The sequence below is a fragment of the Neofelis nebulosa genome, chromosome 5 (assembly GCF_028018385.1).
Source record: "Neofelis nebulosa isolate mNeoNeb1 chromosome 5, mNeoNeb1.pri, whole genome shotgun sequence".
Taxonomy (NCBI): domain Eukaryota; kingdom Metazoa; phylum Chordata; class Mammalia; order Carnivora; family Felidae; genus Neofelis; species Neofelis nebulosa.
In genome coordinates this window covers 132,543,809-132,571,670 of record NC_080786.1, presented here as the reverse complement: position 1 = coordinate 132,571,670, position 27,862 = coordinate 132,543,809, and the positions used below count along the sequence as shown (strand labels likewise).

At 36.5% G+C, this 27,862-nt stretch overlaps 1 long non-coding RNA gene across 2 annotated transcripts in view; it reads right to left on the bottom strand.

The window, feature by feature from the left end:
• LOC131512712 (uncharacterized) overlaps window positions 1-27,862 on the bottom strand; it is a 478,301-nt gene that overhangs the window by 76,866 nt on the left and 373,573 nt on the right. Inside the window, exon 7 of one of the 2 annotated variants that reach the window (XR_009262261.1) lies at window positions 17,064-18,541. The exons of the other annotated variant lie outside the window; for it this stretch is intronic. This is a non-coding gene — a long non-coding RNA (uncharacterized LOC131512712). Of the gene's footprint in view, window positions 1-17,063; window positions 18,542-27,862 lie in introns of those variants that run through there. 2 annotated transcript variants of the gene reach the window in all.

Sequence of the window (27,862 nt, the reverse complement as noted above, 5' to 3'; positions counted from 1 at the left end):
GGTAATGCTGATACTGCTGGTCCAGAGACCATACTTTGAGAACCACTACTCTACTGGCTTGACAGTAATTGCTCTCAATATATATACAACCACCAGAAGGCGTGTTCTGTATAATACCTACATTGTAAGATAATGCCTTTACAACTAGGATCAGAGTATGTGCTAGAGAAAAAAGCTAGAATAAGTAAATAATAAGCAATAGAAGAAAAAGAGAAAGAAAATCTACCAAAAAGTGCATTAGTTCCAAGAATAGCAAGCAACCTGCCTGCTGAAGGCTGCTCAACTATGATAATATAAAGATACCAACCAGAAAAGAGACACTGACCACCCTGGTTGACATTGTCACCAGTAAACCAGTGAGATAGAATACTATCCCTATATTGATTATATTATAGGTAAACCTATATATTAGTTATAATTAGATAAAAATTTGTACCTTGTCCTATATGAAAGGGTGAGTCCTGAAGAGTTTTAAGCAGGAACATGACCTGTTAGATTTGAATTTTAGAAAATGAAAATATATATCAATAAGGAATCTTCCAGTTGAAAATGAAACTCAATTCAGACCAGTTTTAACAAAATGGGAAGTGTATTATCTCATATACCAGTAGTCAGTTGGAAAATTTATCCATGGCTATATCTACATGCTCAAACAATATTCTCAAAGATTCTTGCCAACTTTCCCAATTGTTTCTGAGACTGTGATTTACCAGATTTTAGTGTGATGTACAACCATGAACCAATCTCTATGCTCTTAGGTAATTGGAAGGTTGGGTTGATCAGAGTCCCAGAACCTTGGTACATGAGCAATTCTCTTCCAGTTTACCCCAGTGTTCCATAGAAATATTATCTTTTTTTTTATGCCTTTGACATTAAAGTGTTTGGAAAAGGCTGCTCTAGAAAATGTAGTAACACAGGATAGAAAATAGGCCACGTATTTTTTAATTATTCCTATAAGATTCCAGTGAAAAGAACCTCTTGGTGTCAAAGTCAAAAGCAGGCAGAAACAACCAACATTCTTAACTGCTATTACCCAAGTTAGATAGATAAAAACTAGAAGTGGCTTCTATACTCTTGGAAGGTGGAGGAGAAGGGAGGTAGGTGGATATAAAAAGCTCACATAGGACATTAGGCCTCTTTCACTACTGTCCCCTCATCCTTACTTCCACCTGAGTGATTTGGGATATATTTCTTTCTATTTTATGTATAACCTTTGCTTGAGGTCAGGGTTCACTGGCTGAAAAGAAAGCTCACAAAACACCACCTTTGAAATAGCCCTTTATATAGAGACTTTCCCATTGTAATTATGCCAACCTTCACTACAGAACCCAGAAATATTCTGAGATTATATGAACCCTATATTTTACAGACCCCTACTGTAAAAAGTGCGGGGAATAAACTCTCTGGGACTGAATTTTTGATGTAGATACAGTGCAATAGCTTCATTCATTTTAAGGACATGAATTTAACTACAGCTCAGAAATCAGCTTGTCGTCTTCCCCAGGCTCAGGAAGAACAGGGCTTGCATACACACTGGTTTGGGACAATTCTGGCAACAGTCCAGTGAGAAAATATTGCATGCCAGGTTCACACTCAGTTATCTACAGTTTGAAAAAATTTTTTTCCCTGAATCAAAAAAAAAAAAAAATGGTGAGAGAAAAAAAAAACTCATAAAAAAGATAACCAACACGGTCTTTAGGCGAACTTTTAGCTTTTAAGCGCCTCATTGCAGAATCACACAAAGATGATTTTAAAAGCCAAGTTTTGGAGTGAGATGTACAGTGCTGGGTCTTCAACAAATTCTGACAAGATTTCACACACTGTCAGAAAGGTTCTTTTCTCTTGCCTGGTTTCCCTGCGGTGGGAGAGGGGACAGAGCCAATGCCCCAACCTCCTTGCACTCAGGGAGCCACTTTGACCCAATTCCAGAAGCCCAAGGGCTGTCCTTAATTAGCATTGTAATTTATATTGCACAATTATGCAAATTGGGTACATAAACAAAATTATCCTTTCAGTTTGGCTTTGCTACTGGAGAAATGCAAAGCCAGTTAAAGATAAGAATAAAGAAAACAGAATACATTTGCTTTAATGCAGTGCACCATTTCTTAATTTATCCATTCTTTTGTTTTACACTTTCACCTTGGACTTTGGGGTTTTAAATTTTTTTCTTTTCTCCCATTTTGTTTTTTCTTCCTTTTATGCTATTTTTTTTTCTTCCTTTTACTTGGCTCCTTTCCTTGAGAAATTTTCCATCTCATTAATTCTGCTGCAGCGATTCATAACTCTTCAGGCCATTTGTTTTGTTTTGTTTTGTTTTTTGTTTTTGATATGACTACTATCTTGACTGTCTATAGTTTCCCTTTTCTTTTTGCTCTCAGGTTCTTTCCTTTCTCTTGGCATCCCTTTCTATTTCACTCCATTTTCCCATTAGCTTCACTTGCTTTTATAGCTGTGGGATGCTCCTTGCCTGAGATCTAGTAAACACCCTCAGGATGCAATAATTTTTACCAAGAAAACTGAAAACAAGCATGGCAAATAACAGAGCTTGGAAGATAGGGAATTTAAGATACAAAGCCCAATGAAATGGAGGTGGAAGCCAATGCCTAGAGGCAACAGACAATATTTAAGTGGGTATTAACCACCAGGTAATCAATCAACAAATCAGCATTACAAAGATAATATTCCAACTCTGGATAATATTCTAATTGAGATAGCCCCTTTAGAAAGCCTTAAAATTGCATGGAAGATCAGAAAAAGTAAAATATTTAAACTAGTAGAAAATACAGACTTTTAGATAAAGCTGGCTTTGCAAGAAGAGTGGCTTGACAATATATGGGGAATAACAGTTAATGGAATTTATAACAGAAATGCTTGAAAAGAACTGAGAAGAGAACGGAATTGTTCTTTGCTTTATCTGCCCAGAACGATGGCTCCCATGGGGAAATACCACCCCCCAACCCACCCCTCCTCCTCCTTCACCCCCTTCAGCCCTCTGGCTACAGCAACAGCAGCCACATTAAAATATAACCCAAGGGATACCAGGCCTAACTTGGGCAAATCAGAGCACCCTCCCTCTGGCTACAACTTTCCCACTTTGAATAAAGTCAAATGCCTCCTCTATGGATTTTTTAGTTCCTATATCTCCCTCTGACCCCTAACTCATCCACTACCTTTCTCCCATCCACTTACTAAGTTCCAGCCATCCTGGCTGACCAGTATTCTCAGCTCATTGCTTTTGTACCTTTCATCTTCTTTTCCTGCAGTGGTCTTCCTTGATTTTTTGATGGCTGGTTTCTTCTTGTCATTTGAGTCTCTGCTCAAATGTCATCTCCAAGAAATTTTCTTTTATATTTCTACCTATTACTGTTGACCTCCATCCCGTTGCTCGCTATATATTTTACCTTGTTTTAATTTAGCATCATTACAAATTGGCTTATCTATTTATTTTATATATGTCCTAGACTCTCAGGTATTCATACTTTAACTTACGTACTACCCGTTTCTCCCCACTAGAACGTAAGATCTTGAACTGTCTGGTTCACCACTGTATTCCTGGTATCCAAGACACTGTCCGACACATGGAGCGTAAACCAAAAGAATTTTCATTTAAGTGAACGAATTAATGATAGTTATAGAATGAGCAATGACCCAAACCTGGTCAAAGTTTTCCATCCCCTTGCTTTGTGTTTAAAAGACAGTCAAGTTCATCTTTTGGGCATTGAGTTTGTGACCTAGGAGATATAAAGCTCATGGTAACTGGTTTTCCACCATGTGAACTGAAGTGAGTAATCTAGTGATGGCGAAGGGGGTAGGTAGAAGGGGAGGGATTAAGTACGGGGTGTGGGAAGGGATGATGTGGTAAGAGTGGAGATGGATGGAACCTGAGTTTGGACAGGGTTCAATGCCTGGTTTCTGATGATCCTGAGACCCAGCTACATTCCTTTCTTTGGTTGGTATGAAACCCCTCAGGTCTTGTCTATGTTTTCTGCTTTTTCTTAAACTGTGAATTGGATTTCAGTCCTATCCAGTCAATAAAAGTAACATATAACAACATTGTAACATTGTGCTTAAGACCTTCAAGTCCGATGCAAAATTAGGATTTGAATCAAGCTTCTGGTATTTATTGTCTGTATCATGGAGGGCCAATTTCTTTATTTTTCGAAAGCTTGGTTCTCTTCTCTAAAATGAAGGGCAATAACAAAACGTAACGGATAGGGCAGTGGAAAGATTAAATGTGATTATATGTGCACATTTCTTATGCACAATGTGTGATATATAGTAAGTTCTTAATTAAGGAAGGAACCGCAGCCTGCCTCAAGGGTGAAAGTCTACTTTGAACTGGTATTTCAAATCTATCCTCACTGGTGTATCTTATTTTTTGTGGCACATACTGCATTCCAACTTATTTTAGAATATATTCTAAAATTATTTTTACGATTGAATACATTTAGAGTACAACTTCTTTACTTTCCTCTATGAACATTCGTGTTCATCTCATCTTTGATATATCAGTTTCTGTTAGATATCCCAGGTGGGGCATTTGTAAATGAAAAGCTACTTGGTGCTAAGAAATTGAGCAAACGATGATATAGATTGATTTTCTTCAGGTGTTAAGTTGGCAAGTGTGAAGTATCCCAGTCTAAGAAGAGAAAAGTTCATAGGGTGAGATGCTGGAAGACAGTGGTGGAGTATTGCCCCTCCTAATGTTCTTGGTGATGGTTCTCATTGCCCATTACGCCACGTGGGTTAAGTAACTGTAAAGCTGTAGACAAGCATGAAATCTGGAAGGACTTGGACTGGATCAACCTTTGTGGATAAGGCTTCAGATACCACTTTGCTGATCCCGTGGTAGAGGCCCCTATCCTAATGTCCAGTCTAAAGACATCCTATGAGGGGCGCCTGGGTGGCTCAGTCGGTTAAGCGTCCGACTTTGGCTCAGGTCACGATCTCGTAGTCCACGAGTTCGAGCCCCGCATCGGGCTCTGTGTTGACAGCTCAGAGCCTGGAGCCTGCTTCAGATTCTGTGTCTCCCTCTCTCTGACCCTCCCCTGTCCATGCTCTGTCTCTCTCTGTCCCAAAAATAAATAAACGTTAAAAAAAATTTTTAAAGACATCCTGTGAGTCAGAGCTGCCCTCACCACACCAATAAAACAGCCACAGCAAGTAGGGGAGATGGAGGATGGTGTCTGTGGGGAAGAGGCTTTCCAAAGAGCATTAAACCTAAAAATCTAAGGAGTAATGATAGGATAAACCAATGCAGCAGAAAGTAAAATGTGGGTCTCTAGTAAGTTAACACGTTTTTTTTTTTTTTTTTAAGTAGCAAGTATGCCAAAAGTAAAAATAAATAAATAAGATGAAGCATTTTATAAAGTTTTTATAAAATGAAATGAAAAGTATATGTAAAAAGTTTTAAAACCTACCCACAATTACATGAAATTCCCAAAAAAATTTGACATCTTTAAATATATTCCTTTACCTGAGCCAAAAACTGGAATTCAGATTCTGCTAACTGGCAGATCTGAATCTTTACTAGGCTTGCAATTGCCAGGCAATATTTAGGAAGAGATTATGGGAAGGGGGAAATTATGATCGGAGGATTGAGTATTTTCTAACATAGCAGATCAGAGTAGATTTAAAGAGATAGAAACTGTTTTTCTGTCAGAGTTTGGGTGTGGATTTGAGAGAAAGACTAGCTTATAGGTACTATATTCTCTGCTGACATTCAAACTGTAGTGTGTATGGAATTTTGTGACTTATGTAATTCAGGAATAACCAGGTAAAAATTTAATGGAAAGAAATGATTTAGATTTGCACAAAAATATACAATTGTAAGAAAAATACTAAAGACATATTTATGGGACCTATAAGAAAACTCGAATACATGGAGAGACACAGTAAGGTCAAATACTAGAGACTGGTCACCTGAATGATCTACATATGGCTGAGATAAATGGGAGTGTTGGTATTACCAAGTATTATTTTAATACTCTATTCAAATTATATTTGCTTGTACAATAGTCCCCCACTTATCTGCAGGTTTGCTTTCTGCAGTTTCAGTTACCCACAGTCTGGAAGCTGTGATCCTCCTGTCATATCCTCAGAAGGTCAATAGTAGCCTAATGTTAGGTCACAACGCCCACAGCATTCGTCTCACTTCATCTCATCACACAAGCATATTATCAACTCACATTATCACAAGAAGTCTGAGTATAGTACAATAAGATATTTTGGGAGATAGCGGGAGAGACCACATTCACATAACTTTTATTACGATATATTGTGATAATTATTCCAAAATTTTATTTTTTTACCTTTATTTATTTTTGATAGGAAGAGAGAGACAAAGCACAAGTGGAGGAGGGGCAGAGAGAGGGAGACACAGAATCTGAAACAGGCTCCAGGCTCTGAGCTGTCAGCACAGAGCCCGATGCAGGGCTCGAACTCACGAATCGTGAGACCATGACCTGAGCTGAAGTCGGCTGCTTAACCGACTGAGCCACCCAGGCGCCCCTATTGCTATAATTATTCTATTTCATTACTAGTTATTGCTGTTAATCTCTTGTAGTGCCTAATTTATAAGTTAAACTTCATCATGGATATATATGCATAGGAGAAAATATAATAAATATAGGGTTTAGTACTATTGGTGGCTTCAGGTGTCCACTGGGGGGGTCTTGGAACCACAGATAAGGATACTACAGTATTTCACCAAGAAAGTTGCAATTATCTTCGTAAACAAGATTACCCTCTATGTTTTTCATTTCCTATTTTTAATTCTCTTTCTTGTTTCTATTTTTTTTTTTTTGCTTTTTGCTCTTTACATAAAATTAAAGATATTTTTCCTGGGGCGCCTGGGTGGCTCAGTCGGTTGGGCGTCCGACTTCAGCTCAGGTCACGATCTTGCGGTCCGTGAGTTCGAGCCCCGCGTCTGGCTCTGGACTGATGGCTCAGAGCCTGGAGCCTGCTTCCGATTCTGTGTCTCCCTCTCTCTCTGTCCCTCCCCCGTTCATGCTCTGTCTCTCTCTGTCTCAAAAATAAATAAAACGTTAAAAAAAAGATATTTTTCCTTAAAAGTTGATTTAGTGCATGATTTGCTTCTTGATTTTACATTTCTCCAATTAAATTACATTTATATTGCTGCTGTCTCTAAGTTTTGTCTTTGATTTATTGTCATCTACTTATGATCTTGAGATAAAGACTTGATTCACTTATATTTATTTTTTTATGTGGTAAAGGCTAAAGCCTATGAATTTGGTACTTTACCTATGTTAACGTGTGGTGCTGCAATGTGAGATTTCTAAACAGTCTATGATTATGGTTTTATTTTCCAATTTGTCCCAACAGTTATTTAAGCAAATGGTTTGTTTAATGTCACTTTTGTTTTAATGCTTATTTTTTAATATTTTAGAGATTTTTTTAAAAAAAATGAATATTTTAGTACTATTAAATTGTGACCATATGCGGTTTACATAATTTCTATTATTTATCACTTAGTTGCTCTTGAATAATACTGTTCTATTTTGCTAAATAAACCATAGATGCCTGCAAAACGTGTAGTGTCTGTTTGTAGGGTATAAGTACTTATATATATCAATTATTAACTTTTTGTCTTCTTGACTTTAATTATTTAAATTATGTAACTCTTCTCTAGTGATTTGGTAGTTACACATCATGTTTAAAGTTAATACGTGTTTATATTTCCCCTTAAAATATCTCCATGCATTCTTTTTACCTTATACTTGAGTCATTATCAAAGCCAAGAATGAAACAGTAGAGTTGACTCCTCCCAGTTAAGATGCAAATTATGGTACATTTTTCCTTTTTAATCCTCCTACTCCTCCTTCCCTCTCCCATGGCCATATTCCCTAATTTCTGTCAACATAAGCCACATTTTAATACCAACTGATGATGTTAACTTTTTAAAAAACACTGAAGTCTCATATTTTGCCAACAGTTTTCACACTTGCATTCAGTTTTCCAAGCATTTTACCAATGGTTATTTAAGTTTACCTTTACTTTCATTAATGGCTGTGTTCCTGTCCCTGCACAATGGCTGGCACATCAAATGTTCTCAGGAATTCTGGTTAAGGAACCAATGCAGTAGAAAAAGAGAGAGAAGATAAGAACCTGACCAAGTGAGACGTAAGCTCCCATAATAAGTGTTTCAGTAAGTGCAAGTTACCATATACACTTCATGACCAAGATTATGATACATCCATAAAGCACATTTTACTTTGATAGTCCCAGCTCTGCCACAGTCACAGTCACAAACACACACATGCACACAAATCCATTCTAATGGGAATGAACACTTTACCATTTCCCATGTGCTAATACTCTTGGAATGTGTGGTACTGACACTGACCTCATTGTTATTAACCCTTCTAATGGATTCACCTGTAAATAACTGTAAACATTGGTCCCAAACTCAGCTGCACATTGTAATCACATGGGAGGATTCTTAAGCACTCCTAATGACCTAGCTACTCACCAGACCAATTAACTCCAAATCACTCTGGTTGAGACCCTGGCATCAGTACTTTCTAAAGCCCCTCATCTGAGTACAGGGTACAGCCAGGAATAAGAGCATGGGAGTAGTCAGTAAAGTCTGAACCCTCAGTCTAATTTTGCCTGTGGATAGAACACAACATAAGAGCTTTTTGGGGTACTTAAAAATTGATCCTGGAAGACAGAGCTCTCTTTAGGACTATGACAACCATATCAAAGTGATGAAAAGCACTTACTTTCATTGCAATAACTATTTCATCATTTTAACATGCAGATGAATGGAGCATCCAGCTTTGTTTTGCGGGGGGGGCGGCAGTGAGAGCAGAGATAACAAGAGAATCCAGAATTTGACGGACAGCTCAGCTAAAATCTACACTGAAACAACAGAATGTAATCCAATTTTTCAATATTAAGAACTGTTTCATAAATTTGGTTTGGGATCTTTTCCACAAGAACATTTGAAGTTATTGTCCTAATACTGAGGTCTTATAATATTTTTCTGACTGCCACATAGATATTGCCTTATTTTATGGAGACTCAGGCATTTGAATTCAGAACATAAACCAGATTATCTAATTTTGAAACCTACATACATAGAGTCAAGAAAATGTCTGGGAATGCCCTTTGATCATTGTTACCATAACAATTATAATGCTTGACTTGAGAAAAAAACAGATTTTTTTTATTAAAAAAAAAAAGGAAAACAAAACTCGTATGCAAACTTTGGGTGGCATTTTATTGTACACATCTTCCTAAACACACTTTTAGGTAATAAATTGACAAAACCATTCAAACTATACCTGATATTACTTTACAAATGAAAGGAATCAACCAGTTGTTTTATACATGATAACAATATTCATTCAATTGTTAATTTTTAATTTAAAGTTTGAGGGCTTCATTTTATTATTTTTTCTTTCAGGTTTATTGAGGTATAATTGGCAAGTAAAACTGTATATATTTAAAGTGTACAATATGATGATTAATATACATTATAAAATGATAACCATAATCAGGTTAACATATCCATTACCTCACAAATTTCCTGTTTTGTGTGTATGTGCGTGATGAAAACACTTGAGATCTATACTCATTAAATTGCATGTGTATGATCCAGTATTATTAACTATGGTCACCATGCTGTACATTAGAATCAATTTAGTAGTTAACTCAGACCTCTTAGGAAAGAGATAATATCTACAGATAAGAAAGCTAAATTAGCTTCACAGAGCTAAAACTCATTATTTTTGCCTTCTTCCCCGCTAGGTAGTATCTATTCATTTTGTCGTGTGGTTGTTTTTAAATATGTTGTTAAAAATATGCCCAATGCACTTGTCAGGCAGATAGCCTTAATTGTATTTTAAAGGCAGCTTTCTTCATAATAGAATCTGGATTTCTGATGATACAGAACTTGATTGAAAAATATCAAGCAGAGTATGGGATATATGGACTTTAATTGTATAGAAAAATAATACAGATGATAATATGACTTAAGTGTCCTTTATAGTGATTTTCACATAGCCCTGTAGTCTTCAAAGAGCACCTGGACCAGAGCATCAGCATCACTTGGAATTATAGAAAGGCAAATTCTCAGATTCCACCCAGTCCTACTGAATCAGAAACTCTGAGGTTGGGGCCAGCAATCTGTTTTAACTAGCTCTCTTAGGGCACTTGGGTGGCTAAGTTAAGCATAAGACTCTTGATTTTGGCTCAGGTCATGATCTCATGGTTGTGAGATCAAGCCCTGCATCTGGCTCTGAGCTGGCAGTGCAAAGCGTGCTTGGGATTCTCTCTCTCCCTCGCTCTATGCCCCTTCCCCGCTTGTGTTCTTTCCCCCCTCACTCTTCTCTCAAAAGAAATTCACATTAAAAAAGCACCCTCTCTGTGATTCTGTTACACTCTGAAGTTTGAAGATCGCTGATATGACAAAAGTCCCCCCCCCCAAATAGGTAATAAAACAAACACAAAAAAAACCCTATGACACTTCTCTGCCTTTTTGTTTTATTTTGTTTAGAAAACAATTTGTCTGCATTAAAAGATGATATTCGCCCAGGAAGTTCATTTTTATCTTCAGTAGAATTAATCAGGGTAATATCATTCTATTATATTTTTCCATTACATGTCAAAGATTCATGATGGGTTTTCAACATCTTTCAAAGTACACTTAAATGATCATTAATTCCTCACATTTGCTTTCAAAAATTCTTTCAAGCGGCAGAGTGTTAGATTTCACGTGTGCTTTACTTACCTCATTGAGATAATGTTACTATAATGATCTCACTTATATGTTGCATAATTAGATCTAATATCCCTCTAATGAGATACACCATGTTATTTTGAACCAGCTGCTTTATCATGGATAGCAAAGGACACTCTACACTAAATTTTCCAAGATATTCAAGAATAATGTTAAGTGGTCATTTCATACCAATTATTCTTCCTCCTTTCTTTAAGAATCTGTTTCTGGATAGATATTAACGTTCACAATTACTCAAAGACTAAAGGAGTCAGCTGGTTTTGGCATGAGACATAGTATATAACAATTATTTGCTGGGATAACAAAAACTTTCAGTTACCAAGAAAAAGCAGTTACCCAGAAGATAGACCTGGTTGCTCTGACATTCTTGCATTTATACATTTATGGCGGATGTTAAATTCTTGTGATAGTATAGTTTAAGAAAGAACATTTTCCTTTGAAGAATATATTTATTAGGAAAGAGCTACATGTTGGCTTAAGAATGTGGTAGTCATTTCTTTAGTGATTGCTTATGTATGTTCAATAAATATGAGCTGGAAATAAGTACATATATATGGTAGGAGCTTGCTTTACCGGTTATTCGCTCATATAAAAAGACCTATGTGCATATTTAATATAGACAAGTGAATACACAGTAGACATATGTAGATACACAAAGTGAGCTGCATGGAGCATACCCACTAGTTTATATTCAATGGTATTCTCATCTCTGCTGAATGCAAACACATGACTATTTATCTAAATTGTATTTGCTTGTTAATGAAACCAGAGCGCGCAGCATTTTATGAAAGTGTGGTGAATTAATGGCTGAGATTACTTCACCTCCCTACAGCCTTCTGAGTCTCTACAGAAGAGGAAATTAAGGGAGACAAACTGAACTGTGATGCTCGGGGACTCCCTTGATTCCGCCTGTCACTGTTATAAGCCAGCTCAAGGCCTCGGGGGAGTCTGCCTGCTCTAGCCTTCCTCAGCCAGCCAGACGGTGACGGCCCACTGCTTTTATTCATTACCCTGAGTGTAATGCACTAAATTTAACAAGTAACACACTCGGCGGGAATTTATTGGCCTCTTGCAGCATGATTGCAAGTTAGGATATGGATATGGATCCCAATTACTGGTGACACCAAGGTAAGACGAACAAAGCCTGTATATAATTATTAATCAAAGCTGATATTATAAGGAAATGAAAATAAATAAATAAATAGCTCCATACTATTTGAAGCAAATGTTCCCAGGTTGAAAGAACTCTCCCTGGTTACACAATAGTAGTATTCCAATTAAATATAATAGCAATAATAAAATAGCAACATAGTGGCAAAGTGATCCTATAAAGCAACAATTTTCACATAAAAATAGTTGTGTGGAGCAGAGGTACAGTAGAGAAAAGGCTAACAAAGTCCAAACATAGACTTGTAATATGTAAATGAGTGGCAAATAAATGGTAATCTTTAAGGATTTAATATTTGAGTTAAATAAAATAATACATTTAACATTGTTATTCCAGATGATAGTTACGTACAGCTAGCTCTATTAAAATAGGGTAGGAGAAATGATTGTAAAAATGTAGGTGTCACGCTTTCATGTCTATAGCACAGGAGTTACCTGACTGTGAAAATTAAATGTTGTTGGTGTATAGATAATTTGTGATGAATCTCAAAGTCCTTGCGTTGCAATAAGAAAATGAGAAAAGGAGCTAGAATTTTCACTCACTTTGGGCAAGGGTTTGTTGTTGTCATTGCTTGTTTCATTTATAAAGGCCATAGTAACACAATAACTGTAAAGGCATAGGAAAGAGAGGCCATGATTTTATTTTACCAGACTGTATATGAATAAAAAGTGTTGAAAAATATAAGGAATATGAAAACAAAGGGAACATCACCTTCCCCATGATTAACCCAAGTGGCCAACTTATTATTGAAATAAGAGGCAACATGCATCACTGGCAAAGGCTTGAACTCTCACATTACAAAGAATCATATCCTGGCTTTAATAATTACTAGTACTCTGACCTTGAGTCACTAATTTAATCTCTCTTAGCCTGTTTCCTCAAGTGTAAAATAGGGATGATTATAGTAGCTACCTGTGTAGTTATATTGATAATACAGCATTATATACTTCAAAGTTGCTAAGAAACCAGATTGAATGTTCTCACCACAAAAAAGAAATGATAATTATGGGACATGATGGTGGTGTTAGCTAATGCTATGGTGGTAATAATACTGCAATTTACAAATGTATCAAATCAACATGTTATACACTTTAAACTGACACAATGTCATATATCAATTATATCGCAAAATAGTTCTGGCAAATCAATATAGTTCTGAGCACAGAGTAAAAATTCAATAAATATTAGCAAATTTTTTGTTATTTTGTATTATTTTAATCTACTTGGTATTAAAAATCACTAAACCAGGAAACAAACGGCATCGCAATCTTTTACACCCAGATATGCTTCAGTACAAGTTTGAGCTCAAATACTTTTCAGTGGAAAGAAGGCGTATTTTATTTCACTGGTTAGTTTGGAGTTGACAGTCATAATCTTATGGCAAAGTCTTGTCATGTAACTGTCTGGTTAAACAAAGTGCATTTCTGGTACTCAGCATGCTAAAGTATAGCAGTGGCCTAATGCCTGTGAGGGTGTATGGTAAAATTGAAGAAAACATGTGAAACTCAGCACATCCCGTACATCCTGGTACCATCCAAAAATGGAGATATTTTTTACTTAGCATCTGTATCTGGACACTTGTATTTAGTTATCATTGCAATTCTACTTAGAATTCATCAACATCCCCATTACTTAGGAAATGAAATGAAGGATGAAACATTAATTGGTCTTTTCAAGACCGTAGAATTAATGGCAAGAGCCTCACTCACCTTAGGTCAAAGTGACCCTAAGTCAGTGTTCTTTCTACTATAGTAACCTCACTTTGTAGGTGAGAAGATAAAGGTCAATCACTGACAAAATATATTTGGGTGTGTGTGTGAAACAGGCATGTGCTGTTGGTAGTTGGTACACAGTTTTAAAACAGAGTGGGTAAATTAAAATCATCTATGCTATGCCACGGTTTTCTGTGACTTTCCTAAGAATGTCATGGAGCTTACTATTTAAGGACTAGGTATACTGAGAAAAAGGTATCTGCAGAGGCATGAAAAAGTACTTTTACCTTAATGTCACCTACTGACTGAGGGATTGGTCTTCATAGGGCCCATAATCCAAAGGAAGCAGTTAAGTAACATGAATTGTATCATAACAATTACATGATTGCTTGAACTGAATAACTGAACTAAAACTGCCACAGAGTATTTTCTCTCTATATATATACACATATATATTTTAGTACTATTACTATTGAATTCAATCACTTTTCCAGAACAATTTTTACTCCACAATAAATTGGATCCACATGTACAAGTTGTTCATAGAACTTGCAGATAGAAACCTAGTCTTCTAAATCAGAGAAACATGAATAACATTGATTTTGAAAATTAAGGAAAAAGAAATTAAGTTAAATGATTAAAGTAAATCATGTTTCCATTGAATGCTTACATTGAATGAAATTTTTCAACTGATGAATGGATAAAGAAGAGGTGATATATAAATATATATATATATATAATAGTAAAATAAATACACACACGCACACACACACACACACACACACTGGAATATTACTTGGCCATAACAAAGAGTAAGTCAGTCAGAGGAAAAACAAATACCGTGACTTCACTGACATGTGGAATTTAAGAACTGAAACAAACAAGCAATGGGGAGAAAAAAGAGAGAGAGAGAGGGAGGTAAACCAAGAAACAGACTCTTAACTCTAGAGAACAAACTGATGGTTACCAGAAGGGAGGTGGGTGGGGGATGGGTAAAATAGGTGATTGCGATTAAGAAGTACACTTGCTGTGATGAGCACCGGGGTGTTCTGTGAAACAGCTGACTCACTAAATTGTACACCTGAAACTGATATTACATTGCATGGTAACTGAAGTTTAAAAACTTAAAAAACTTAAAAAAAACACAAGACTCAAAAAAAGCAATTTATCCATTCCCTCATTCATTCAACAATGATATACTGTCTCCTTTTTGCAAGTTCTATACTAGTACTAAGGATATAGTACTGAATAAGTTAGATAAGACCACTGCCCCTGCAATGGTGAAGTGAGATACAAAATAATCATAGAATTACAACTTTAATGAGGATGTTGACTGTGATGAGAGCCTATTCAAGGATTTCAATCTGCTCTTGGGCAGGAGTCAGAAAGAGCTCATTAGGAAATAACTTCACATGTGCTAACTCACTCAGTCCTCATATCAACCCAATGAGATCGGTATTGCTATAATCATCCCATTTACAGATAAAAAAAAAACTGAGGGAAAAGTATTAACTATCTTAAAAATCAGATACCCCATATGGGGTAGATCCAAGATCCAAACCCAGGCCATCTGGTTTGAGACTCTGCTTTCGACCACTGTGCTATGGACGTTCATGTACATCTGAGAGGGGTCATGAACACACTCCAGAGAGAACAGCACATGTGGAGAGTGTGAGATGAGGAACCAGTGCTCTACACAAGAGAAGCACTGTTAAATAGAAATGTGAGCCACATATGTAATCTTAAATTTTCTAGTAGCCATGTTACAAAAAGTAAAAAGAAACAGGTGGATACAGAACCCTGGAAAAGTGATTTGGCAGTTTCTTATAAACTAAACATGCAAATACCATATGACCCAGCAGTTGTACTCAAGCATTTACCCCAGATACACGAAAACCCATATTCACACAAAAATCTGTACGGGAATGTTTATGGCAGTTTAATTCATAGTAGCAGAAACGAGAACCATCCCAGGTGTCCTTCCACGGGTGAGTCGTTAAACAAAGTGTGGTACATCCCGCTCATGGGATGCTGTTTGGCAATAAAGAGGAATGAACTATTGAGGCAGACAGTGACTTAGATCAATCTGGAGGGAATTATGCTGAGGGACCAAAGCCAGTTCCCAAAGAATATGCCCTGAATGATTCCATTTACACAACACTTCTAACATGAAAAAAGTATATAAATGGAGAATAGACTAGTGGTTGGTAAAGGTTGGGGCCCCGGGGAGGGATGTAGCACAGATATGCGGTGGGTGTAGTTACAAAAGAACAATACAATGGATCTTGGTGGTGAAGAAACTGTTCTGAATGTTGACACTGTGGTACCTATATATGTGACAAAGTTGAATAGATAAGCATACACACACACATACACACACACACACACACGAGTACAATTAAAACTAGAGAAATCTGAGTAAGATTGTATCTCTGTCAATATCCTGGTAGTCATATTGTGCTGATAAGACATTACCACTGGGAAAAACTAGATAAAGGGAACACAGGATTTCTCTGTATTATTTCTTACAACCACATGGGAATCTAGAATTATTTCTAAATAAAAACATTAATTAAAAGAAAGGAAAGGGATGAAGTTTATTTTATTCTACTTAACCCAATATACCTGAAATGTTTTCATTTCAACATATTAAGCAATATAAAATTATGGAGATATTTCACTTTTTTTCATACTGTCCAACTGAACTAGCCACATTCCAAGTTCTCAATAGTCGGATGTGGGGTATTGGCTACCATACTAGGCAGCACAAGTGTAGAGAAGAAAAAATAAGAAGCAAAGACAGCGGTTTAAGAGGTAGGCATGGGTCAGGTTACTGAGGTGCCACTTGCAATAAAATCCCGTCTTTTCAGTGGCCTATGGAACCCGATAATATAGCAACCTCCTGCCTTCTCCCTCCCTCATTCTTCTCAGCCACACTTGCTCCTCCTATAAAATGCCAAGCATGCTCCAACTCAGGAACCTTGCTCTTGCTGTCTACTCTGCCTGGAACCCTCACCCCAGAATATCTCCCTGACTTGTTACCACACGAAGATTCCTGTCTGCTCAGATGTCTGTCAGAAGGTATTTCCTGACCGATTTACATAAAAGAGCAAATTCGACTATTCTCCAACACTCTCTATCACGCATTATACTGCTTTAATTTTCTTGATGGTACTTATACCACTGGACATTCTATATATTTACTTGTTTATTGTCAGTTTCCCACAGAGCCTGGAATAGTGCCTGGTGCACAGAATACATCCAATGAATATGTGCTGAATGAATTGTTTGATGAACAAATTAATTATGTTTAAGTCTTTCGCTACTCACAAATGAACTGCCTGCCTTAAATAAAATCTATGTTTTCCTGGAATTCAAAAACTGATATAATAAATATCAGAAATTGGGTTAAGTCTACTGGATTTTTATTTTTTAATTTTTTTTAGTCTCTGAATTTTTAAAATGCAATGAACAGAAGCAATCTCTTTACATCCCTTAAAATCAACGAGCTATTTTTATTACAAAGATTAAGCTTTTAGTTAAAAGTTTTTTTTTTTAACATTGCCTCTTATTTTTAGAGAACTTATTTCTGATATAAGATAATTTGATTTATGATCTGTTCCTATGTTTATGATAATTTTATATATACCTTGTCATAAAATTCACTTTTCACCAAGTAAATACATTTATAAATTCTGAAAAATGGTATTCACTATTCCTAAAAGTGCTATCAAAGCCTGCTAGTACATTGGGCCTTTCAGACATATCACCTTCTTAGGGAAGCATTCTCTAATAATCCCAGTCAGACTTTCTTTTTCTCTTGCACTTCCATCACTGCATCTGATATGTACCTTAATTCAACACCTACTGCAGTCTACTTGTATCAAAGATATTAATGAAAATGTTCTCATTCCAGGAAGGCTGAAACTGCCTTTTTCTAAGTTGCTAGCATAATGCTTTACACTTCTCAGTTGGATTTAGATAAATATTTGATAAATTGAATGAATTCTGTTTTGTTTTAATAATGTATGCATACATCAGTCTAGAAGACTGGATAGGCAAACCTTGCCTAAGATAACCCCTCAAACACAAATTCATATCATCCAACATTTTTTCCAGACAAGAACTAATATTTATTAAGGTCCTATGATACATTAAAGATTTTACATGTGATCCCATAATATATGGAATATTATTAACTCTCTATGAAAAAATGAAAGCTCAGAAAAGAATAAGTAGCATTCACAAGGTCTAATGGCTGTTAAATGTCAGGATTCTCTCTGTCTGTCTGACCCCTGACTCTAAAGTATTATTTCATACTTTACAGTAGCAATACTTCAATGTAGCTTGTAGTGACAAGGTATATATTTTGTTATCAAAGTTACCCTAAGTCTGGACCCCAAAAGAGAACATTGATAAATTAGGACTTATCTACAGAAATGCAACCAAGATATGTTTAGCTTCTAAAGCTATATTTCATGTCACATTAAGGAATCGGAGAATTTTACCCAAGAAAATAGTAAATGATATTGCATGGTGAGGAAATTGGCCTCATCCAAAAGAGGTGTGGCCATTTTTGTACATAGGTCCTGGGAGGTAACCTCTAAACCCTTGGGATTTTCCAAGTGACAGACGTCTCTGTTTTTCATGGTGGACCCTCTGGAAAACCTGGTAAATCAATCGATCATGCTTATGTAATGGAGCCTCAATAAAAACTCTGGATGCTGAAGCTCACAAAAGCTTCCCCCTTGGCGTTACCACATGCGTATTGTCACAGATCAATACTAGAAGGGCAACAGGTCCTGGGAACAAGGAAAGCTTCACATTTGGAACCCTCCAGACTCTGCATTGTGTCTCTTCCTTTGGCTGACTTCTGGCATCATTTCCCTGTAACAGCTATAAGTAGAGTAGGTTTCAGTTAGTTCTATGAGTCTTTCTAGTGAATTATCAAAACTGAGCATTGATTTGAGAAACCCTACACATACAGTTGATGTCAGAAGTAAGGGTGATCTGTGTGGACTCTTTAACTTTGTAGTTGTACCCTAACTCCTTGTAGTTGGGTTCAAAAATCTTGGGCAGACTTGGTGGTCTGGAAGACTATACCTTTAACTCTGTATACTAATAATAATACAATAAATTTAGAGATCTCTAAAAATGTATTATAACATATTAAACATTTGTTGGGGAGAAGGGAACGTAAACTGACCTCAAATATTCAAAGTATTAACATGTAGACATACCTGGTATTGCTCAGAGACAAAATTTGGCTCAATGTAAGAAAGAACTTTCTAAAAATTAGAGTTATCCAAATACATCATTAGCTTCCTATAAAAGTAGTATGCTCCCCACCTCTGAAAATATTAATTCCCAGTGTAGAATGCTATAAGCTAGATGTAGTGGTAAGGGATTCCAGCCTTGCAAGAGACGGTGGATGATTTTTGAGGTATCTTCAGACTCTGAAATTCTGCTGTTTCATGTTATTGCTTCAAAATAGCAACTAATGAAGCCACTCTTACATGTTTAATAGATCAAGGTATTCAATTTGACTCTTACAAAAATCTGTTAATTTTGTTTAGCTTAAAAATACCAGGGAAGGGGCGCCTGGGTGGCGCAGTCGGTTAAGCGTCCGACTTCAGCCAGGTCACGATCTCGCGGCCCGTGAGTTCGAGCCCCGCGTCAGGCTCTGGGTTGATGGCTCGGAGCCTGGAGCCTGTTTCCGATTCTGTGTCTCCCTCTCTCTCTGCCCCTTCCCCGTTCATGCTCTGTCTCTCTCTGTCCCAAAAATAAATAAAAAACGTTGAAAAAAAAATTTAAAAAAAAAAAAATACCAGGGAAAAATGGGGTGCCCTCGGAGAGACCATTTCAATTTATGTAGTGCTGGCTCAAATTTTCCAATATACGTTTTTGTCATTATCCGGGGAAATTAAAGAATACTTACTTTCAGACATTAATAGAATGTTTACCTTCCCTGAAAAACCATTCTACAATGAATATAAGAATTTTGATGATGTACCATAAGTATGTTGTTACAAATCAACCAAATCACAGAAAAGTCTTTTGAAATGAATCATAAATGCATATAAAAAAATCTAAGATTGTCACACGAGAACAGAAACTACACACGTAACAATTTAATTTAATACAAAATATATTTACATGCACTCCATGAAGCTGTTTTTTCACCTTATAACATATCGCTAAAAGTTGTTCACATCAACAGATCAGGATATGTACCTTCTGAAGCTTTCTGAGTAATTGCCAGTTCTTTATACTGACCTGAATTTTTTTAGGTTCTTAAGTAAAACTCTCAGGGGATGGGTTTTATTGAATCATCAAAAATTAACCTGTTCTTTAGTCTAAGTTGTATTTCACACTTTTCTGTTCATAGTCTAATCAGCACAGAGTGCTGTCAGAGAAACTAGCACTAAACCACCTTACTTAAGACAGTTAATTTTTATGGACCTGTGTATCATGAAATATGAGATAAAATAATAAGAATCCCATCATTTGAGAAGTGTAATAATTCCTGACCCAACCTTACCCAGAGTGTCTTACTGCTATTTCTCTGTAGAGACTACAGGTTTGGGGTTGCCTCGGGCTCACCTTGTCGATTTTGACAACATTTTGCTCTAAAGGCTCAGCCTGTTCCAGGTTCCTAACTTTACAGTCACAAGAAAGATATTATATAAAATAATAATTTAAAAGTTACACATTAGATTAAGGAGCTTATCTAAAACAAAATTCTTTTAAAAATTGGTAACAATAGGAGCACCTGGGTGGCTCAGTCTGTTGAGCGTCCAGCTTCGGCTCAGGGCATGATCTCGCAGTTTGTGAGCTCGAACCCCTCGTCGGGCTCTGGGCTGACAGCCAAGCCTGGAGCCTGCTTGGGATTCTGTGTCTCCTCCTCTCTCTCTGCCCCTCCCTCGCTTACACTCTGTCTTTCTCCCTCTCAAAAATAAATAAACATTAAAAAAAGTTTTAAAAAAATTGGTAACAATAATATGTCATTACAAAGCAACATGTCCACCTTCTTATTTGGGAACAGAAGTAGCAGGAAGAAAAGAAATATAAGAATTGGGTCACAGACTCCCACATTTCATTTTGTAGATTTACGTCCCTTCCCGGAAAAGCTTCTCCAATTTCTGATATGGTATTAAAATATATTGAGGGAGCCACAGAAATTGAAGAGAACTTATTAAGGTAATGCAGTTCTCAGAGTCTAAGTAAGATATTCTCCACCGGTTTTATGATAGAATATGGGTCTAATTTTTGTGATGTATTATTAAATAACTGGAGTATTTTATACATGATACCATAGATTTGAATTAAAAGTACCCACACACATGGAAAATTATTACTTATTTATCCCCAAGAAATATACAGTAGAAAGATATACCTTCTTCATATCTGGCAAGAGGTATGAAATTAGAGTTCTATCACAAAGAGATAACTATAAATTCAAAATCCCTAATTTTCCAGTTTTTTAAGCTTATTTACTTTGTGTGAGAGAGAGAGAGAGAGAGAGAGCACAAGTGGGGGAGGGGGAGAGAGGAAGAGAGACAGAATCCCAAGTAGGCTTGGCGACATCAGCTCAGAGCCTGATGCAGGGCTCAAACTCACTCAACTGTGAGAACATGACCTGAACCAAGATCAAGAGTCTAACGCTTAATCGACTGAGCCACCTAGGCACCCCTCCAGTTTTTAAAAAATGTTTATTTATTCTTGAGATAGACAGAGAGAGCATACATGAGTGTGGCAGGGGCAGAGAGACAGGGGGACAGAGGATCCAAGCAGGCTCCGTTCGGATAGCAGAGAGTCCAATGTGATATTTGAATTCATGAACCCTGAGATGGTGAGCTGAGCCAAAGTCAGATGCTCAACTGAGTGAGCCACCCAGGAGCCCCTCCAGTTTTTTTAATGAGAGGAAACAAAAAGGCAACCAGAAAGACGGCTATTTTAAAATCCATACATTTCTGAAAGCCCATGAACAATCACATACTTTTATTTCCATTCCTAAGAATGCATATATACTTCTGTTTTTAAAAGATAGTTGAGATTTCTTATCATGCTTTCATATTTTTATCTCAACTCTGCACTCCAGCATAGACAAGGATGTACATCTTCTTGGAGTAGGCGGAAACAGTTCACATGCTTCACCAGAAGATAATTCTGATGCTTTGAATTGACCTCAAAATCTAGTTCCATATTAGTCTTCCTTAAAGTTCTTATAAAGTGAGGGGTCACCACAACAGTCTGGTTCTAATACAGTGCTCCTCACTCTTTTCCGAGAACCACCAATGATTATTTTAAGTTAGAGAAGTTCTACATATATGCCTTGTATTTGTGCAAGGTTATGTCCCCTGGAATTTCTCCATAATTTAATCCAATTTCAGACATATGGGGGGAATAATCCATAGTCTGATATTCACTAGGGTAATGGTGCTCATACTTACTCAGTTGGTGGAATCACTAAAGATTAAGTTGCTTTTTTTGAAATATCACAAAATAATGACATATTCAATTCTAACATATGAGTTTGTGAAATTTTGTTCCTAGGTGATACAACCAATATATACTTATGAATTCACAAACATCCTCCCACTTAGCCACAATCAAGACGAGCTTTCTATGTGCTTCTTGGTAGGATATACACAATACCATTTATGAGTAAATCTTGGTAAAACAAAAACAAAACCAAAAGCAAAAAGAACTTGAACAAAGGATCTCATTCTAGCTTTCAGTTTACAGGAATTACCAGTAGAGAAGAACATGGTCAACAACACTACAGGGATGCAATTCAGCAAAACCTAGAATAAGAAAGACACTGAAAGACAAATGACTCCATTTTACAACAAATAAATTGCGAACAACTAAAAGAAGAGGAAACTTAGAGATTGAAAGTGACTTTAGAAATATATCAACCAAATGCCATGTGTGACCTGTGTTTGAATCTTCATTCAAACAAATTAACTGTAAAAAAAAATAAGACAATCACGAAAATGTATACACTTATGCAATGTTTGATGATATTAGGGAACTACTATAAATGTTTGCAAATGTAATAATGCTTTTATAGTTTTAAAAATAGTGCTCTATTTTTAGAGGTACACACTGAACTATTTATAGATGTATGTATATTATATGATGTATGGGCTTGCTTCAAAATAATCCAGGAACTTAGGAATGAGTGAATGGTAGGTATAGATGAGACCAGTTTGGCCATAAATTAAATGAAAATTGAATGGAAGGGAATATATCTGAAAGAAATGAAATCACTATGTTAGAGATTTATCTACACCAGCATGTTCATTGCAGCATTATCAATAGCCAAGATATAGAAATAACCTAAGTACCTATCGATTGGTGAAAATGTTGTAAATGTTATATATATATGTATATATATATGTGTGTGTGTATATATGTGTATATATACATATATATGTACATGTACATACATATACATGTATATGTACATACATATATATGTATACATACATATACATACATATACATATATATGTATATATACATATATGTGTGTATATATATGTATATATACACACACACATATATACATATATATATATGTAATATTATCCAGCCATAAAAAGAAGGAAATCCTGTCATTTGCAACAACATGGATGAACCTGGAGGGCATTACACTAAGTGAAATAAGTCAAACAGAGAAAGACAAACACTGTATGATCTTATATGTGGAATCTGAAAACAGATTGTAGGTTAGTGGCTGCTAGGGGCTGAGTAGTGGGGGAAAAATGAGTGATGGTGATCAAAAAATACAAAATACCAGTTATAAAATGAGTGAGTCCTGGGGATTTCACATACATCGTGGAGACTGTAGTTAACAATACTGTATCATATACCTGAAAGTTGCTAAGAGAGTAGATCTTAACTTCTCGCCACCAAAAAAAAAAAAAAAAAAAAAAAAGAAAAGAAAAAAAAAGAAAAAGTAACTGTATAACTATATGAGATGATGGATGTGTTAACTAACCTTATTGTAATCATTTCACAATATATTACATAATGTTATATGTCAAATATATCTCAAATATATCTCAATATAGCTGGAGGAAAAAGATATCAGTTGCCCCCCTCCCCCTCCAAAAAATGTTGAATAGTTAAACCTCTATGGGTGATGAGCATGTAGAAGTTTGTAGCGCCATTCTTTCTAATCTGTATCTATTTGGAATTTTCATAATACCAGAACTTTTAAAAAGAAAGATGATTATCTAAAATATATTTCCATTAATAGTATAAGCAGAAAACCAAAAGAAAATATAGCAAACAATACATATGGAAGCATTCATTGGAACAGAAAATTCAGCTCATTTAGTAATATTTGGGGGCTGGGGGGCATTCTGACCAGGGTTTGGGCTGAGGTATTCCACCTAAAATGAGTCTTCTAGAACAGAGGTCACTGAAGAAGCAGAGCAGGAAACCACAACGAGACCAATATATTTGGCTTATGTGTTCATAGAAGCAAAGAGAAAAGATTAAGATTAGCTGGAAGGTTGAAAGGAATCCTCTCCTTCAGACCAAATGCTAAGTCATACCTTTTATGGAAGTACAGAAAACTTTATAGATTGAAGGGAATAAGCAGAGGAGATTAGAAGGTAAATAATTCAAAAAGCACTTTTATCATATTCAGAACAGCATATATTAGTCTTTTCTGTGAAATACTGAGTGTTTAGACATAGGCTGTATGTTAATCTCTTTAAGGGTCCATATATATTTTCCCACTAATCCTTTCAGATTGATGTTGGTTTTACTGTCTGGTTACCCAAACCATTGTCAATATTTTGCCTGCTGTTTTGCTAGTTTTCCTAACTTGAACGGAACTGTATTGTTCATGGCCAAATAATAGAAGACATCCATGTTACTAATTCAATCTGAGTGTGCATCAAAACTTGAGCGAAACCTTTACCCTTTTGTTGGCCCATCCCTGGTCTTGAACTAAATGGAGTGTATTTGTTTGGATTGTAGTCAAATTGAACCCACTATTCAATCAATAATTGAACTATGCTCCTAAAATGCATTCTGTTTAAAATTGAAGGAAAATAACACAGAAGTGTTATGAAGAGCTGGAGTCAAGTGGAGGCTTTTTTTTAAATTCGGTTTGAGTATTTTGTTGCTATCTTAACCTTCTGCTGGGCAGAGTCACGGATAGCTACATAAAATTCCTTTATCATCGTTGCTTCAATGTGGAGAGGTCTTATTAACACAAGGACATTAAAATTGGATTGAGTCTGTAGCTAAACATTTAATTTTAATGCTTAGAATAACGTAAACTGAGAAGGTAATAGCTATCATTTACTGAGTATGTATTTTAACCAAACACTGAGCTAAGGGCTTTACATAAGCATTGCATTTATATACTTTTTCATTATTTACTGATTGGCATTCCAAGAGATCATCTAGTCAGTTGTTTCTGTCAAACTCACCACTGTTTGCTCCAGACTTTGTGATGGCAGCGAGCAAAATTATTGCAGCTTTTAAATATGTATCCTGCTGTGGGCTGGAGCCAGCTCATACTGATTCAGGAGACTATTCTGTGCATCTTTTTTCCCTATTTTCCCTAATTCCACGTTAAGTGACATCATATTGATAGTTTAAATGGCCGTGGTGGGAGAATGTACACTATGGATATTAGTAAATGTCATTATTTCCCCCCAGAGAGCCAGTTGCTAGACATTTACTAATACACCACGGTATGTATCCTTTCATTTTCCAAGAATTGGAAATGTCATTGGGAGGACCTGACATCGCCCAGTTTATTGCTATTGTGGTAACAGTTAAAGTTAGGATGAACTTTGAACAAATAAGAGGAGAAGGGAAAGAAACTAGCACCAGTCGAGTTCCACAACTAGCTAGCCCTGCCCCAATTTGTTTGATTTCTTGAAAGGATGAGATATGAGGGCCGTTCTTCCAGTAACTGGGTGGGAGGTAGAATTAGGGAAAGACTCTCTACTTTGGGGTCAGCAAACTATGGCCTGTGTGTTAATGTAGCTGACTTCCTGTTTTTATAAGTAACATTCTACTGGAGCAGAGCCACACCCATTTGTTTATGTGTTGTTTATGGCTCCTTTCACACACTAGTTCACAGAAGTGCGGAGTAATTGTGACCCAGCCTGTATGGTCTTTGTAAAGGCAAAAATATTTACTATCTGGCCCATACAGAAGAGGCTTTCCAAAATGACTGGGGCTGTGATATGTTTGACAAATGGATGATATTTTATGTGAGGTTAAATTCTTGTGGGGATGAGGCGGAAATAAGCTCAGATTCCTTGTTTTCTTTGTTTTACCTTCCTCTAATGAAAGCAGTCCCCAAAATATAAGCTACGTCTCTAAATTTTATTGTATCCACTCATGTGAATTCATAATGTAGGGTAAGATTTCATTCATTATGTCAGGAACACTCATTACTGTTCTCACTGGATACCCAGGCCCTCTACCTGAATCTCTTTATTCAATTATTCATTCTACAAGTATTTAGTAAAGGCTACTAGGATCCAGCCTACCAGTTTCTAGGCACTAGAGGTATGCTCATGAATAACCAAAGTTCCTGTCCATATGGAGCTTATATTTTAGTGGGAAAGGCGTATAATTGCTTGCATGTTGTCTAATATCGTATCAAGACATGATAACATTATGAAGAAAATTTAAATCAGGAAAGGTGCTAGACAATGAATGAGGTACTTTTTAAGATGTTTAGGGAAAGAAAGCATCTCTAAGGAGGTGACATTCAAGTAGAGAGACCAGAATAAAAGTAAAGGAGGGAGCTATGCATTTTTGGTGGGGAAAACAGCAGAAGCTAAGGCTCCCCAGGGGCCTGCCCTCAGCTGTGAGAAAAAGCAAGATGGAGAATGAAAAGAGGGGATGATGAGGTCAGCAAGGTAGGCAGGGACAAAGTAATAGAGGGCCTTGTAAGCACGGTGAAGAGTTTGTATTATATTCTAGTTACATGGAAAACCACTGGGAAGTTAGGAAGAGGGTGCTGACTTCAAATGATTTGCCTTTAGATTAACATCCTATCTCCTGTGGATAGTAGAGACTAGAGTGGGTAACAAGAAGGAAGAAGACCAGTTACAAGGCTATTGCAATAATTCAGGCAAGAGATGACCCACGTGTATAGGCCTTAGGGGTTATTGGGAACCATGGAAAGATAGTTCAAATGATCTTGGATTGAAAATTCTTGTAGGCTTCCTAAGTCTTCTTTATAACTGAGTGCTAATTTAGCTCCTACTATACAGAGTAGAGACTAGGGAAGAATTCGAATATTTATTCAACAAACATTGATCGTTAATAAGAGAACAATAGGTGCTATATACTTGAGATAAGAGGTCAAAAGAAGTTCAGTTCAGTGGAGGTAACTGGCAACAACTGGGTTCCTCATCTATAGGCTCTCTTAGTTCATACAAACCCCCCTGACTCTGACCCCAAATCCCTCCACACTGTATTCATGGCACAATCCAGGGCCACAGCTGCTCATACTCAGGATATCTGAGGCTGCTGCTATTCAAGATACTCTTCTCATCTGGAGTTTGAGGATGGGTGAAATGGATTAAAACAGAATACAGTTTATGTGTTGTGTACACACATGCACACACACAACACACACATGTATCCTAGTTCCAATATACAAGGTTGAATCTTCTAAAGTCTTGCCTTTTATGAATTTTGCCTATCTCTATTGACACAGTTATACAGTTCTTCAGCCAATTAAACTATGGAATTTCTTTACTTAATGTTTTAATTATGGTGGTCTCACCTGTCCCTTGTTCCTTTCTTACCTTTTCATTGTAAGGTTTCAGGTGAAATGCACTAAAATTTTCAAACATTCTCTTAAGGGTCTTTCCTATTGTTTGACAGAGAGGGACATATGTTCTCAGATTAACCCTACAGCTCTCCATGTTGCAGTGAGTATTCAGTGTCTGCTCCAAAAGTTATGATTCTTTCTTTGTCCCAAACAAAGGGCAGATCTTTGCTGGTTTCCCAAACCAACAAGATTCAAGCCTTGAGAGAACATTTGGACATTTTATTAGAGTGGTGGCATTGTTCCTGGTAACATAGACTTGCTTGTCGACTCCAAAGGAACCTTTCAATGTCAGCTAAAATCTGGGTTTTATAAAAAGGAGAGGGAGGGGTGTGAATCAATTGGCAGACAGGTCCCAAAGCTGAGAATAAGTGTACCAAGCTAAT